This window comes from Spea bombifrons, chromosome 1 (assembly GCF_027358695.1).
Source record: "Spea bombifrons isolate aSpeBom1 chromosome 1, aSpeBom1.2.pri, whole genome shotgun sequence".
NCBI lineage: Eukaryota > Metazoa > Chordata > Amphibia > Anura > Pelobatidae > Spea > Spea bombifrons.
The window spans coordinates 7,075,239-7,091,013 of NC_071087.1; the positions used below are offsets into that span (position 1 = coordinate 7,075,239).

The 15,775-nt window shown below is 48.6% G+C and overlaps 1 protein-coding gene across 2 annotated transcripts in view; it reads right to left on the reverse strand.

Moving 5' to 3' along the window:
• Window positions 1-15,775, reverse strand: part of PTPRA (protein tyrosine phosphatase receptor type A) — a 58,017-nt gene extending 42,242 nt beyond the window's left edge. For both annotated transcript variants that reach the window (XM_053458122.1, XM_053458121.1), the window contains exon 1: window positions 15,354-15,775. The gene's annotated coding sequence lies outside the window, so the exon portion shown is untranslated. The remainder of the gene's footprint in view (window positions 1-15,353) is intronic.

Consider the following 15,775-nt stretch of genomic DNA (forward strand, 5'->3'; position numbering starts at 1 on the left):
AAAATTAATAAAATAATAATAATAATAATAATAAAAAAATAACAGCACTGACCTGAAAGTCCAGGGTGCTTCCAGGTCAAATGCTGGGCTGATCAGATCGCTCCTGGCCAATAGGAGTGATCGGATCATTATGGCAGCCCATGGATGACCCTGCTCTACAAAGAGAGAGGGGTCATCTAGGGTAATTATGAAAAAACACAAATTATTAATAAATGAAAAAATCATAATTATTACCTGATCACTTGTCGGTGACATTTTAAGTCGCTGATTATTGATCGTTCTCCCTGATTGATGTCAGCGGCCTAAACCTGTCACTTACAAGTAATCTGATGAAAAAAATATTTTAAAAAATGTAAATGCACATGTTCCAGTTTTGCCCTCATAGCTTCCTAAAAAAATGCATGAACCATGCATGTGAGGCCTTGTTGGACTCATGGGATGTTGGTGAACAAAATGTGGTGTTTTCTTCCACTGTTGCACTTATGGTGTGCAAGAAATTCAGTGCAACATTGAAATGTATGCGTTAAAAATGCAATAAAATAATGTCCCTGTGAAGTTTGGCAGACATCAGTGAAGAAATGGCTGGCTGAAAACTGTCAAAACTACCCTAGTTGAACACCTTGACTCGTCTACTGTTCATAAATATATACTTTTATGGGGTAATTTACAGTGGGGGGGCTTCCAAAATGTCCCAAATGGGATATGGGCCCAGGAAACCAATTTCTGAAAATTCCAAATGTGAAAACGAAAATGCGCATGTTCCAGTTTTGCCCTCATAGCTTCCTCAAAAATTGCATGAACCATGCAGGTGAGGCCTTGTTGGAACCGGGGGATGTTGGTGAACACAATTTGGTGTTTTTTTCTGCAGTTGCACAAATTCTATACAAAATATAATATAAAATCTAAAGCAACATTGCAACATATGCAAAAAAAACCAAAAAAATATAAAAATACCTCAAAATTTGGCAGCAATTGGCGATAAAATCCCTGTTTGAAAAGTGTCAAAATGACCCTAGTTGTACACCTTGACTTATCTACTGTTCATAAACATATAATTTTGGGGGGATAATCAGTATCTGTGACAACTATTGCAGTTATTAGACTACCATGCCAAGTTTGAAAAAAATTACATTTCAAAAACGTAATGCATGCCTTGCAATATTTGCCCTATACTGGTCAAAATAGATAAAAATCCTGGCCATGTTGGGTGGTTTCCAAATCAGGACAACTTAATGAATATATTTGGGATAATTTTTTCCCATTGGTTCAATGTGTGTACAATTTGTATGTATACAAAACTGTAAAAAAATGCGTTTTTTTCATTTCCCCCCCACTTTTTCCAGTTTATTTCAAATAAAACAATGTACTACCCAGCTTAATATGGTTTCAAATGAAAGCCCTACTTGTGCTGATATATGATTTGTGTGGGTGCACCACTTGATAAGAGAGAAATTACAGTTGAAGAAAGACATGGCAAAAACACAAAAACGGCTCCGGTCCTTTAGCGACACCCTAGCTTAAAAATCCCGGTCCTGAAGGGGTTAATTAGATTGTAAGCTCATAGGCTCTCTTCTCCTCCTGCGGCAGTATGTTTAACGCCTGCAGGAGAGGCATACGATTGTACATGCGCCGTACAGGCTGAACGGTACCACAGGCTGTCTCTTTAAACTGCTAGAGCGTAGTAGAGGCAAAGGAACGCCTTCCAGGAACGCTGGCAGCCGTCGCAGCGAAAGCGTGATATCTCGCAGCTGCTGCCCTCCTACGGACCACCTGCAACGACCACCAGGCATGTGACCAGAGGAAGATACCGCGAAGGTCTGCATCCACCAATCGGATGACAGCGTCCAACCCAACGATGAGGAATCCTCAATGCCCGCTTTCATTCATGCGGTCGTCGGATCATTTTTCCGAGGGACCTTTTGATGAGTCGTTTCTGTAACGGGGCCAACAAGCAGCTTTAACCTGTTCCTGCCCAGAAAACGGTGCCAGTGAAATCAATGGGAGCGCCTACTGCACATGCTGGTCTCACCACGTGGGTGGAAGCCGCAGGAGATGCGTTTGAACAAGGAGCTGGAGGAGTGCGTTCCACGGGCAGAGTGTCGTCTATAGGAGGGGGCACTTGCGGGATCTGGCAGGAACGACTGCGTAGAGCGTATCGGAGCCAACTGGAGCGGAACCAGCCGTGTCCCGCGCAGAACACTCCGGGCACTCTCTACGCTGTGGCTTCTCGCCCGGCTCACTGTAGAGCACGCGTGGGCACCGCGGGGAACAATCACAGACGGTACCAGAAGCTCCTGGAGAACATGAGAACATCTCAGCAGAACCGCAGTCTGTTCCTAAAATCCCCACCAGCTTGAAGCCTTCAGGACCAAGTCCTGACCAAAAGCAGCCTAGAACCCTACAAGAAGAGCATTTGATAACCTAGGGCTTGAAGGACACGGACGGACAGACTTACATCACGGGACACGTGTTAATGGATATGACAGCTGATTGGTCATTTTTTGTGGTAAGCCCCAGAATCCCTCCACATGCGTGATAACTCCCGTTGGACATATGGCGCCTGCCCCTTTTTGCCCCCTTCATTCTACCTCAACGCCACTGGAAAACCAAAGCACTGTACAGGCAAAAGAGCTTGCAATCCATTCCACGTGCCGTTGTTCCTGGTCCCCTTTATATAAAATTACCCAAAAGCAGGTCATAATTGGTCACCGGCATATAAAAATACCCGGCGACTACTTTAATATCCATTCTTCAGGCACAAAACACACTTACCTACGGCAGAAACAGCAGCCCTGCAGCTGCCGCCCTCCTCTTCGGTCTGACAATTGTTGCCACTGATTGGCCACATAAAACAGCCAATCAGCGGCAGTAAAAGGGCTGCTACTGCGGTCCCCAGTCTAGTGCCGGATCTGACAGCTGCACACGGGGAGATTACCCATAATGCCCCCCATGCATTCATAAAGGGGTACTTTGAAAATGGACCAATGACCGGCATCACCGCCGACCAACCGGCAGCTACACATATAGAAAAAGGCGCATAACACTAGCTTGTCGTACCGTGACGGCGTTAATACTTTGTGGGCATCTCAAAAGACGCCATTAACCCCAAAATAAGACAGCGGGGGCCGCGGCGAGACCGTCCCTCCGTAGCAGCGCTTAGAGCGCAGTAAACAGCTCGTGTCCCGAAGAGAGCGCGTGGGTTTGGGGCACGTTGCGGGAACACGAATAGTGAGTCACACGAGCTTCCTCTGGAAAGCCACCAACGCGACACCGATAACAAAAAGGGCTGATAAGGTCACGAGTGACCTCAGGAAACCTCAGCATGCGCGACATCGTCTTATATAGACCGTATTCTTTAAAAGGAAAAGCAGGTTCCAAATAATCGACAAAATTACATTATTGCTATATACAAGGGATCGCAGGGGCTTAGATGTAATGTAAGGAGGTTTTAATTTGCCGAGAGCGTGGTAGATGAGTGGAACAGCCTCCCAGCAGAAGCGGTAGAGGTTAACACAATGAGGGATTCTCACCCCCAGAGGCCGTTCTTGAAGCGACGACTCCGTAAGGAAAGCCACGTCCTGTTCATATCATTAACATCGGCCACAAAGAAAGTTCCAAGCAGAGGTCTTCAATATAAATATACCCCTAGCATAAAGACCCCCGGGGCAGGTAGGCCAGGGGTCTCAAAGACAGCAGCCGACACATGGAGGAATGACATAGTACAGTAGGTGTATGACATCATATAACTGAGCAGTAAAAGGCTTCCGAGAGTCAATCGATAGGAATTCCTCCGCATTCCACCCAAACCTCCCTTAAGACTCTACTACGGCAAGCCTCGGCAGTCTCGATCAGCATCGTGGAGGGATGCAGCATCCCCCAGCATGCGTCCGGCTAAGGGGGGGGGAGAAGGGCGTCGGGAAATGAGTAACATCCGACTGGACGGAGGAGCAGATGCCTGCGTCAGGCCCCGGAGGGCCGCTCTGCTGAATCACGCTCCGTGGGGAAATGATTAATTAATGACGAGCAGCTAATGGCAGGACACTCAGCGATGGACAAAGTGCCGGCATCGGCATCCAAACGGACATGGGCGGGATCGCTCCACCGATTCAACGCTTATACAGAACCCGGGGCGAGTAAAGGGATCATAAATAAATAATAATAATAATAATAAATAATAAATATATACGGGCTCCTCGTTTCCTTTTTGGCTGGTGCCGAAGCGCCCCAAGCATTTGCCGATTGGCCCCCTGGAATGACATCTACATTCACACACACACCCCCCCATCTACATTCTCACACACACACATCTACATTCTCACACACACACCCCCATCTACATTCACACACACACTGAACAAGGAGCCTTTGTGACCCGGGGTTAGAGGTAAAGGAAGCCCAATTCAAAGAAAAACCAATAGCTGGACTAGAGGTCAAACTCCAAAGCCAGGGGTCAGCTAACATTCAAACTAATGAAGTACGCATGGAATGGCATTCCAGCAGATGCGGTAGAAGCTGGAAGGAATCCAGTCCACACAATCCTATAGATCGCTTGCCGAACGCAGCTGGGAATTGTGTGTAATGTAGACTGGGAGCGCCATTACGGGGAGATGGAAAGTAAAAGGACTCCAGCAGGAAGCGGATGCTAATTATTGATCTCCCGCATATATTCCAGAAGGTTCCGACGCCGAGCGCGCAGTACACGGGACGTCCCGCCATCCCGGAATCACAATCATCTTATTCACGGCACTTTACTTAAAGACATCTATAACGTTTCCGCGTCAGCTGCCTGGAGACAAGCGGGGGCTTCATGCGCGACCGGCATCTGTTTCTGCGGCCGGGACACGTGTTTGGAAATGAAAGATTTCCTATCCCGTCAGAAAGCTGCCGGACAGGACGGGGAGGGAAAACAACTGGGAGGGAAAAACAACTGGAAGAAAAGCGTCCCGCTTTAATAAGCTTTGGGGAAAAGTCACAGTCGGGGCAGATTTCCCACAATGCAACACCAGCACGTCCCAACAGAGCCGGAGACATCCCTTCATAAATACATCATCCCTTCTATCTGAGCGCCGGGATACGATGTCATAAGCCAGCGGGCGGCTGGAATTTGATGTCATGAAAGGGCCAACTGTACGGCAGGGATATAAGGAGTCAGACATTCTTAACCCTTTCTTATACAAACGACCGGCTAAAGCTTATGGTTTGTAAGCGTTCTGCGGATAAATCCTTCACGGTGCCTCTACTTCCTCCGCCATCCGTACATCATAACTCCCAACGAACGACAGAGATGTTCATCAACGAGGCTGACAGATCTGCTCTATTATCACGGTATCCGGAAAGGAAAGAAAGATAGAAGGAAGGAAAGCGAGGAAAGGAAGGAAGGAAAGCAAGGAAGGAAGGAAGGAAGGAAGGAAGGAAAGCGAGGAAAGGAATGAAGGAAGGAAGGAAAGCGAGGAAAGGAATGAAGGAAGGAAGGAAGGAAGGAAGGAAGTGAGGAAAGGGAAGTGAGGAAAGGGAGGAAGGAAAGCGAGGAAAGGAAGGATGCGGTAGAAGCCGGAAGGAATCCAGTCCACACAATCCTATAGATCGCTTGCCGAACGCAGCTGGGAATTGTGTGTAATGTAGACTGGGAGCGCCATTACGGGGAGATGGAAAGTAAAACGACTCCAGCAGGAAGCGGATGCTAATTATTGATCTCCCGCATATATTCCAGAAGGTTCCGACGCCGAGCGCGCAGTACACGGGACGTCCCGCCATCCCGGAATCACAATCATCTTATTCACGGCACTTTACTTAAAGACATCTATAACATTTCCGCGTCAGCTGCCTGGAGACAAGCGGGGGCTTCATGCGCGACCGGCATCTGTTTCTGCGGCCGGGACACGTGTTTGGAAATGAAAGATTTCCTATCCGTCAGAAAGCTGCCGGACAGGACGGGGAGGGAAAAACAACTGGGAGGGAAAAACAACTGGAAGAAAAGCGTCCCGCTTTACTAAGCTTTGGGGAAAAGTCACAGCCGGGGCAGATTTCCCACAATGCAACACCAGCACGTCCCAACAGAGCCGGAGACATCCCTTCATAAATACATCATCCCTTCTATCTGAGCGCCGGGATATGATGTCATAAGCCAGCGGGCGGCTGGAATTTGATGTCATGAAAGGGCCAACTGTACGGCAGGGATATAAGGAGTCAGACATTCTTAACCCTTTCTTATACAAACGACCGGCTAAAGCTTATGGTTTGTAAGCGTTCTGCGGATAAATCCTTCACGGTGCCTCTACTTCCTCCGCCATCCATACATCATAACTCCCAACGAACGACAGAGATGTTCATCAACGAGGCTGACAGATCTGCTCTATTATCACGGTATCCGGAAAGGAAAGAAAGATAGAAGGAAGGAAAGCGAGGAAAGGAAGGAAGGAAAGCAAGGAAGGAAGGAAGGAAAGCGAGGAAAGGAATGAAGGAAGGAAGGAAGGAAGGAAGGAAGTGAGGAAAGGGAGGAAGGAAAGCGAGGCAATAAAGCGAGGAAAGGAAGGAAGGAAAGCGAAGAAAAGGAAGAAAGAAAGAGGACCACGAGCATAGTGGATGCCGGAAGCAGAAGAACTGCATTGTCTAGGACGGGAGGGGGGCATAAAGAGTCATTCTGCAGCCCCCTCCCCAGTGCATTGGGGGCATATGGTGGCCGTTGTGTCCCTTTAACTCACACAGGGGCTTCTTTTCAAGATAGGAAGAGGCCAAACAGAATGTGGCAACTAAAATTAAAGTCGAGATATATTGTTACACTGATGTACTCAGGCTGAGGGTGATGATATTTAGCCAAAGCCTAAAAGTGGCTAACATGAGTCAGCCAGAGGGAAAATTATTAAGTACCGACCCCCCCCCATCACACTTAATTTCCTACAGCAGTTCCGATTGACGGCTAATTTTCTGGTGAGTCAGACGGTCCGTTCTGCCGTGACTCAACTCGGTGAGCAGAGGGCTTCAGCGAGCGGCCGGAGCGCACGACGCAGGAGAAACCAAAAGCCCAGCTTTTAACCCCAATACAGAGCGACGCCCTCACCCAGCAAACCCATCACCTTCCTGGTCCCGGGAGATCCCAGAGGGAAGCGCGAGGAAAGCCCACCCGACGCTGACCTAGAAGCAAGGGGGACAGACACCACGTCTTCTTAGATCTACCGTAACATGGAAACGTTGGTATTTTATCAACAACTTTAACCCTTTATGCAGACTATATCAGGGTAAAAGTAGTCGCCTTAATCCCAAAAATCACGGATGGGATCCCGAAATGCTGCTGTTTGACCCGGGAAAGAGACTTCGGTATCCTTCGGGTTTCTACAACAAAGCAACGACTTTCTGACCCCAAGCGCTAACTCTTCGCGCACCAGGCTGGGTTACACCAAGTCCATTAGCTGTTCGTCCATCTATTTATCACTAAATACCCCGTTATTACCCCCGTTACTATATGTCCCCCCCGAAAACCAGATGTTACCCATGCAAGAAAATAAAAATAATATATTTATAAATACACTGCCGCCGGGGGTCTGTTCATTGTTAGCCGCCGGAAAGCAGCCAATCATTGGCAATAATCATTAGAACACCGTGCAGAGCAGCTGCAGCTTCTCCCTAACCTCCCCCCGCCCCGCTATAAAACAATCAAAAGTACCAGAAACGTGGCATTAAAGCATTGTTAAAGGTAGTAGAGATGGGGTAGGCGACAGGGAGGGAGGTAAATCACACCTACAAAATGCAGAGACGGGCCATAAAAACACCGAGCAGTGGAGGCTGGCGCGCAAACAGTTAACAGAAGTTACCATAGCGCCGAACGGCAGGCGGCCCGGAACATGTAGAGGAATGTCAACACATCAAAGACACGGTGACATCACACGCGGAGCCCGGCCAACCCGCTCACACCGAGACCCCACGGATACCGACAAAGCGCTCTCACGCAGAGACCGCGCGCACATTACTGTACGGGGACACAGTATCTACACATAGCATAGACGGCGCTTGGCCAGCTAAACGTATGACCCCTTTGTCAAGGGTGGTTGATAAATGGAGCAGCCTCCCAGCAGAAGTGGTAGAGGTTAATACAGTGAGGGGATTAAACATGCATGGGATAGGCATTCGGCTCCTGATTTAGACCAACGACTGATTAAGGTTTGAGTCTCTACAGGAGGAGAAACGGGCGACCAGACAGGGGCCGAATGGGGCCGATCAGCCGGCACATTCCGTGTTTGTTACTGCACTATTTTTCCCCGTCTGTGGAAAGTTCCCGGGGACGTCCTTCAGACCCGCTTCTCCCGTGCGAGTTACATGCTGTAACTTAGTGTTGCTCATCCCAGCGACTCTGCCACAGAAGCAGCTCATCAGGGCCGAGACCTCACAAGGCAGTGAAGCTAGAATCCTTCTGCAAAGGCTTTTAGTGAATAAACAGCGTGCCCTCTCGCAAGAAAAAAAAACCCATTAAACTACATAATAAAAACACTTTATTGAGATGACATCACCATCCAGATTACTCCAATAATAATAAAAAAACGGATATTTGTATAAAAACGACCAAAACCCCACTGGGAACACCCGGCATCGCAACATGTAATTGCGGTGAGCAGAGTTTCCTGGTCTGACCATCAAATGACAGCGCCGGCGCGTCCAAGCGGGATTCCTGTAACCCGGCCCGGACTTTATTACGGGGGATTCCTGCCGAGACGCTCTGTGATTAACCCTTTGAGCCGCCGATCCGTGATTAACCCTTTGAGCAGCCGATCCCACCCAGGCGTCCTCTCCACTACCCGATGCTGGCATGTAAAGGGTTACACATAAACCCCCCCCCAATAAGCAGCATCCTGCCCCCCCAGGGCTACCCAACAGGGGCCAAGCCACCCCCCCCCCCCGTCATGAAGCCAAATCCCCAGTCTAAGCCCAATTATTACAGACGGCAGCCACAGAAAGAAGCGTCATCCAGAACAGGCCACGATTATTAGCAGATGACGGAAAAAGAAACCCTCACTTCCTTCCTGCTACAGACAACGCAGAGTGCTAGCTCAGTGGGCAAAGGCTACTACTGCTTGTCCCGGCATATTAATGGGAAAGAATATAAAAGATAAATATATAATTTAAATTGAAACTTTAAATGGGGGGGGGGTCCAGTCTGCTATACATTATACTGATCAATTAGTATACAGACTCCAGGCTTAGTAGATACGCCCCCTTTCACTTGGTCGAGGCGTGCGAGGGACATGCGCGACGTTAAGGGGACACTTGTTTTAAGTGACAGCGATAGGCTGGGGATTAAAACTGACTCTGGCACTTTACGGCCAGTAGCCGATAAGACGACGTACATGTCCCACGCGCTGTACTCTTACACTATTGGCTACGGGTATCCGGCGGGGGCCACGCAGTAGAAGAAACGATCTGCTCCATGAGAGGCAATAAAAAGGCACGTGGCGAGAAGTCGCGGCTAATGAAAATAAGCATAAAAGTTTATTTCGCTATTTCACTCGCATTTGCACGGCTCTCCTCACTTATCTGTAAATACACTATACGGCAGGTCCTGTTTACCCGTTGTACTGCGCTGCGGAATATGATGGCGATATATATGATCAATAAATGATAACCATTTTCTGCTGTTTTATACCCATTATTGTGGCTGTTATGTGACACCCGGCAAACATTCTGCGCTCCTAGAAACGAGGGCGAGGAGAGAAGGGCCCACGGAGGGACTGGCCCTTCTGAATGGAGACACTTGGGAAGTATGCATGTGCATACACAGACAATACACAGTGGAACGCATTTTTTCCATTGCTATTTTAAGAACAATGACCCCGGGGGGTTTCCTGGGGTGGTCCTCATCAGTGTATCGGCCGCTTTCTGGGCACACGCAGCCTCCCTGCCCCCCCCTCTCGTTATTTCATTCTCTTCTTTCTAATACATTTTTTTTTTAAAATAACTTTTGGGGGGTTTTTGTTTTGTTTTTATAGCTTTTTTTTGGGGGGGGGTTGTATTTTTTTTTGTTTTTTTTTTTACTACATCTAATCTTTTCATAACATGACCATGGAGAGGGGTGGAGGGCGTAGGGTGGAGGGCATCCTGCTGATCGTTTACATCTGGAAAGCAATATATTCATTACGATTTGGGAGATTTGTTTCAATTTACATTTTTGGCCGTCCTGCTGTCTACACTCACATCACAACGAGCCGGATCTTCTCTCCAATCATCTGACCGCAACAGCGAACCAAAAGGTAACCTACCACCTGCTGCAACCAACACAACAAAACGTCCAGCGAGACGGGGGCCGGCCCAACAGGTGGAACGTTCGGCCCACAGCCCCGAGCGGATTGGCTGCTGAATCTTAAATTGTATAAAAAAAAAAAAATAAAAAAAATAAAAAAAAAAACTCAATACTAATAAAATTTTAATCCTGGAACTTTGAAAATTGCTATTTTATTTGGAGCTAAGAAGAGGTTTTTTTATTATTATTATTATTTATTTTCATATTTATATATAATTGTTTATTTTTTTTATTAATTTTTTATTTAAAATTGTTTTTATTTTTTTTTAAAGCTAGAATTACTCGGTTTATTTTTAATTCTGGCTGTGTTTAATATTTTTATAATACATTTTTTTCTATGTTTATTGAATAAATATTTCAATTATTTATACGTGAAAAAAAAAAAAAAAAAATCTCGCCGGAATTATCTGGTGTAACAAATAAAAGCGACGCGGTTTGGGTGAGCGCAGATCAGCGTTGACCACCCAACGCCGTACCCCAAACCCCCCCCCGGTGTCATGCGTGAGCAACCAGGACAACATAATAAAAGAGACGGGGAAAGCAGTTTTGCACCCAGAACGCTCTCGTGTAGCTACAATGAGGCCCGAGCCTCGCAAGCCATGACTGCTGACTTTTCAAACCCCGGTTTCCAGAAAGCATTGCATAAAAAGCTCATTGTTACCGCGGCGGCACGGGATCAGCGGAAAGCGGGCGACCCTTTCGCTTGGTGGATGTTTGGCCAGAACGGACATTCATCGTTGGATGTTTGGGGAATCATATAACATGGGGGGTGGTAGATAAGTGGAACAGCCTCCCAGCAGAAGTGGTAGAGGGTAATACAGTGAGGGTATTAAACATGCATGGGATAGACATACGGCTCCTGAATCTAAGACGAGATCAACGACTGAGGGCCAAGTGGGATCTGCCTGCCACGTCCCTAAACGCGGGATACCCCAGCCTCGGTGCTGTACAGGGGGGGCTCCATGAGCTTCCACAATGTGCCGCTCGGTTTAAACTCCGTGCAGATTAAGGTATAACGGCCTCAGTCAACTCCTCGCTCGTTAGACTGATAAATAATGATGAGGTTACAACATAAATCCGAAACATCTGAACAGTGTTGGTGGGAAAATGCCCCCCCCAATCTGTGAAAGGGAGAGTCTAATGTCCCTGATACGCCCAGTAAAGAGTTAACGCAGCCCTAAAACAAAAACAAAACAAAAAACTGACCTAGAAGCAGCAGCACTGCTGCTGCAGCCTCCTTCCTCTTGGATGGTCCAACTTCAAGTAGCCAATCAGTGGCAGGAAATCGCTCCAGTTGAAGTCAAAGGGAGATGTCCTCAGCCAATCACATCTCCGGCAAAGAAGGAAATGAGGGGGGGGAACCTGTAGAATCCCCCCCCCTAACATTTAATGGGACCACCCAGCTACTACATGCATTACAGGGCATCAGACGGCGGGACTGTCCCTTTAACAAACCTGCGGGCCTGGGAGCCATTCCTGCCCCATCCACTTTTTGGGGTAAAATAAGAATGGAGAGGCTACGCTGTGTCATGTGACCACTCAGCAGTCACATGACCCGAGTTCATCGGGATCGCTCTCAGACATCCCTGCGGTCGAAGACACACGCATCAAACTCACGTGACGTTGGGCAAACATCACAAGCGGGCAAAGGGCGTGACGAGTGATGTCACCAGACATTCCCATATTCCTTGGAGTGATGTCAAAACCACACGTTATGACATCACAAACGCCTCGCCATTATAAAAAAAAAAAAGGTAAGAAAAGCAATATTTACATTAACAGATTGTGTGTGTATATATGTCACACACGGACAATGACGTCATAAGGTGTATTCATCACCATGACAACAACGCTAATAGATGTAAAATAACGGCCACAAGGCCCCAAACGCTTCCCTTCCGATCCTTCATAGAATCGCAGGATCTCAGGATTGTGATCAGCCAGACAACGCCCCCCCCCCCCGCCCGGATCGCCCCTTCTCCCCACAACACGTGGGACGCATCACAATCAAGTGCGGGGGCAGCACGTCCTTCCGGCCCCCCGCGGCAGCACAAGCCCCGGCTTTCATTCCTACGCATAAAGAGATAGTCCGGCCATCGTATGCTCTGCAATCATGCCTCCCAACTGTCCTGCTTTCAGAGGGACAGTCCCGATTTCGCCCAGCTCTCTGTCCCGGTTTCATTCTCCAGTGCCCGGGACATTGGATAATGGATACTGTGCATGCGCCAATTCACCGGGGGTAGAAGTTGGGATTAGTGCCCCCTTTAAATTATGTATACCCCCTGCAAGTGCATGTGGGGATATAACAGAATCTGCCTCTATTAACTCCCCTCAGCAAGCGATCTGAACTCCCCTCCTGTTCAGCAGCGCACATGCACAGTATAGCCCCCCACCCGCCAGATCCAGCAGCGGCTCGCACAGGACTTGGTCAGCGAGATCCCCTGCAGCGCATGCACAGAAAGTGCTCCCATTCATTTCAATGGGATCACATTCCTGCCTCTCATTGGACCACTAGACTGCAGTGTTGGCGGGGGGGGGATATATAGTGCATATATGGAGGTCTCTTATAGGGGACACCAAGATCAGAGAGAGACCGCTACTACCAGCCGGCGCCCCGCTACCAACAGCAGGAAAGGGGATGTGGTTTTGAGGCAGAAGACGCCATTTATGAAACAGATACAGAAACTAGAAGTTTTTTCTATTATCTGCTTACAGAACCCCACAGAAGAAAACCACGGGAGCTCCACCCGGCCTGAACGGGAAAATTGAGGTAAAAAGCACGGCGACGTTACAAAGGGTTAAATTGGGGGCATTTAGCTGCGGCGCAGGGCTTTACCGAGACCCTTTTTCCGAGACTGTTTGTGAATTGGGAGTCAAGAATAAATGAAACGTGCCAGGTTAGGAGGGATGGACTGTTCTTTCAATAAAGGGACACTTGGGAGGTATGAACAAAGGTCAGCGGGCCGAACCATCTATGGACAGAACCAATGCTCCTGGACATACGCACCACGGGGGGCGTCTTCGATCGTTCTCTAAATGGTGACCGAACACAGAAAAAGAAAGAAAAGTAAAAGTAAAGTCACTTATGCGTTCATCTAGAGAAGAGACCTCCGAGGTTCTAGACATGATGCGACTATCTTCTTCCATGTAGGCCCGATAAAACGTATCGCTTTCGACTCCATCTTCTCTTGGGCCAATCCAGCCAAATCCATTTTACTTAAAGCAACCCAAGCACTAAAACCAAGTGAAGGCGCAGGACATGGACATGGAGGCCCACCATGTGGACACCTTGCTTATGGGCCAACTCTGCTGACAATCGTGCTGATCGAGGAACACGATGGAGGGCTTATTCGCCGAGGGTCGGTTTGCCTGGATGGTTACCCCAAGCCCAATGGGTTTCTCCTAGGTGAGGTGGCCCTGTATAATGCATAGGGAAACCGGGGACAACTCAGCTCATCTCGGAGGAGAAACTCAATGGGGCTGGACCTTCATCGTGTAGAGAGGGGTGAGATGATACGACGAGGCTCTTGAGAAGCCCCAACATGAAGGTTAATAAAATGCACCAAAGAGCTATACGGGGACCACCGAGTCCATTAAGAAAAGGTACGAGCCTAGTGAGGAACCAGGTTTGATGTCAGCGTTGGCTGTGAGTGCGTGGGATGGGAATGACGAGTATAATTCTGTAATTATAAGAATTATTCACTTCCAGTGCTGATATCAGTGAATGAAGCCCCACTGACCCCAATACTAGCCGGGTGGATAACAGAGTTACTACACCAGCTGGAAGAGATCCAATTGTCCATCCCGCTATACTCCAATACAATGTTATGCTCCATACCATTATAAAAAATATAAAAAAGGGGGGGGGGGTACTTGTGGGACTTGGGAACCAACCAAAAATGGAACGTTCCAAAAAACACCAAAAAAACAAACAAAAAACCCCCCCAGAATTCTTTTAAAGACACAGACATCAGGTAAAGGTGAGCAGAATGAATGGAGGGGGGGTGTAAATGGTATGATCCAAAACACCTTCCATCGCTTTATGGCTTCGTTATTTGGCTAAAAGGGGCAAAAAGCAGTCTAGAATCAGATCCAGCTTTAACGGGGCTTCTAGATTCTGTGACGTCAATAAATTAAAGTCTCAGAACACACCAACGGTTCTGCGTTACATCATTCATCGTGCCGGAGACGAGACTGTACATCATCAACACACAGGATAACGAAAAATAAGAGCGGACCCCGTGTGTGTAAACGGCGTGTCGTCACGGCAATCGACACACGACTTCCCCTACGGCGTGCTGACAACATACAGTGATGTAATAAGTGCTCGGCGAATGAGATATGATGTACCGCTCGGCGCTGGCAGGGAGCAAATCCATGGCAACAGCGAGAGGATGAGAAGAGCGACTTCTCACACGCCACTTTACCCCTGCGGGAGATCAAGGGTTAAATAATAGAAAAAAAAACAGCGTGCCTTAAAGTGAATCACAGGGGGGGCTCGGAACACGGATCCCAACAAGCCGGAGCCAACGGAACGCTCCCTTCCATAAGCCAATGGCCAGCGGGCCTGCTGGTGCCACTGTGTGTGTGGGGGGGGGTGTAAAGGTTTGGAGCGGAGGGGTAAAGGGGCAGGTAGCGCCGGTATGTAAAGGGTTACTGCAAACTGGGTAATGCTGGGATCCACAAGTGACCCCCCGCAGCAGGGCCTGGAAATGAGAACATACCTGGAGCCACCGGCACACGCCACATCCTACCTGTACACGTATGACGGCAGGGCGCAGACCCCAGCGTACACGGCTAACATGTATGTACAGAGTAATAACATGTAACACAGATGTCAGGGATCACACACATGTACTCGCTCCCTGCATCATGCCAATCAACTACTTACCCCAGGCCACTAATCACAGGCACCGACCTGGGGCTACAGGAAGGGCAGCCCCCCAAAGAGCCTGAAGCAGCCACACCAGGCCCCCCAACAATGAAAAAACACACAAGGGGTTAATGGAGGGGGGGGGAGCAAAATGATACACATTAATACAACATAAACCAGCAAGCAGATCCTTACCCACTGCTCCGCCGCTGGGATCCAGTGATCTGCCCTCGAGGCAGTGGGATCCAGTGAAGATGCCTCTCCCAAATATAGGATCCAGCGATCTGCCCTCCCTGGCAGCGGGATCCAGCGATCTGCCCTCCCTGGCAGCGGGATCCAGTGACACCGGTGGGAAAATGTGTTTTTCCGCCCCCAGGGTGAGTAAAAATATGCAAAGGCGTGTTAGGATCCTGGAGAAGTTACAATCCGGACACGGGCTGCGAGAAAAACCATATCGCACAGATCCGGGGTGCAAAGGGAGCTACAGCAGCCTCATGGTGCCCCTGTGCCCCGCGGGGTAGTTAGGGACCGGGGGGGTATTTGCAGGAGGGTGCAGTTGCTAGAGCCCTGTGTGATCCGCCATGTTGCCTGTGCACACAGCGATCTCCGCGCTCGTG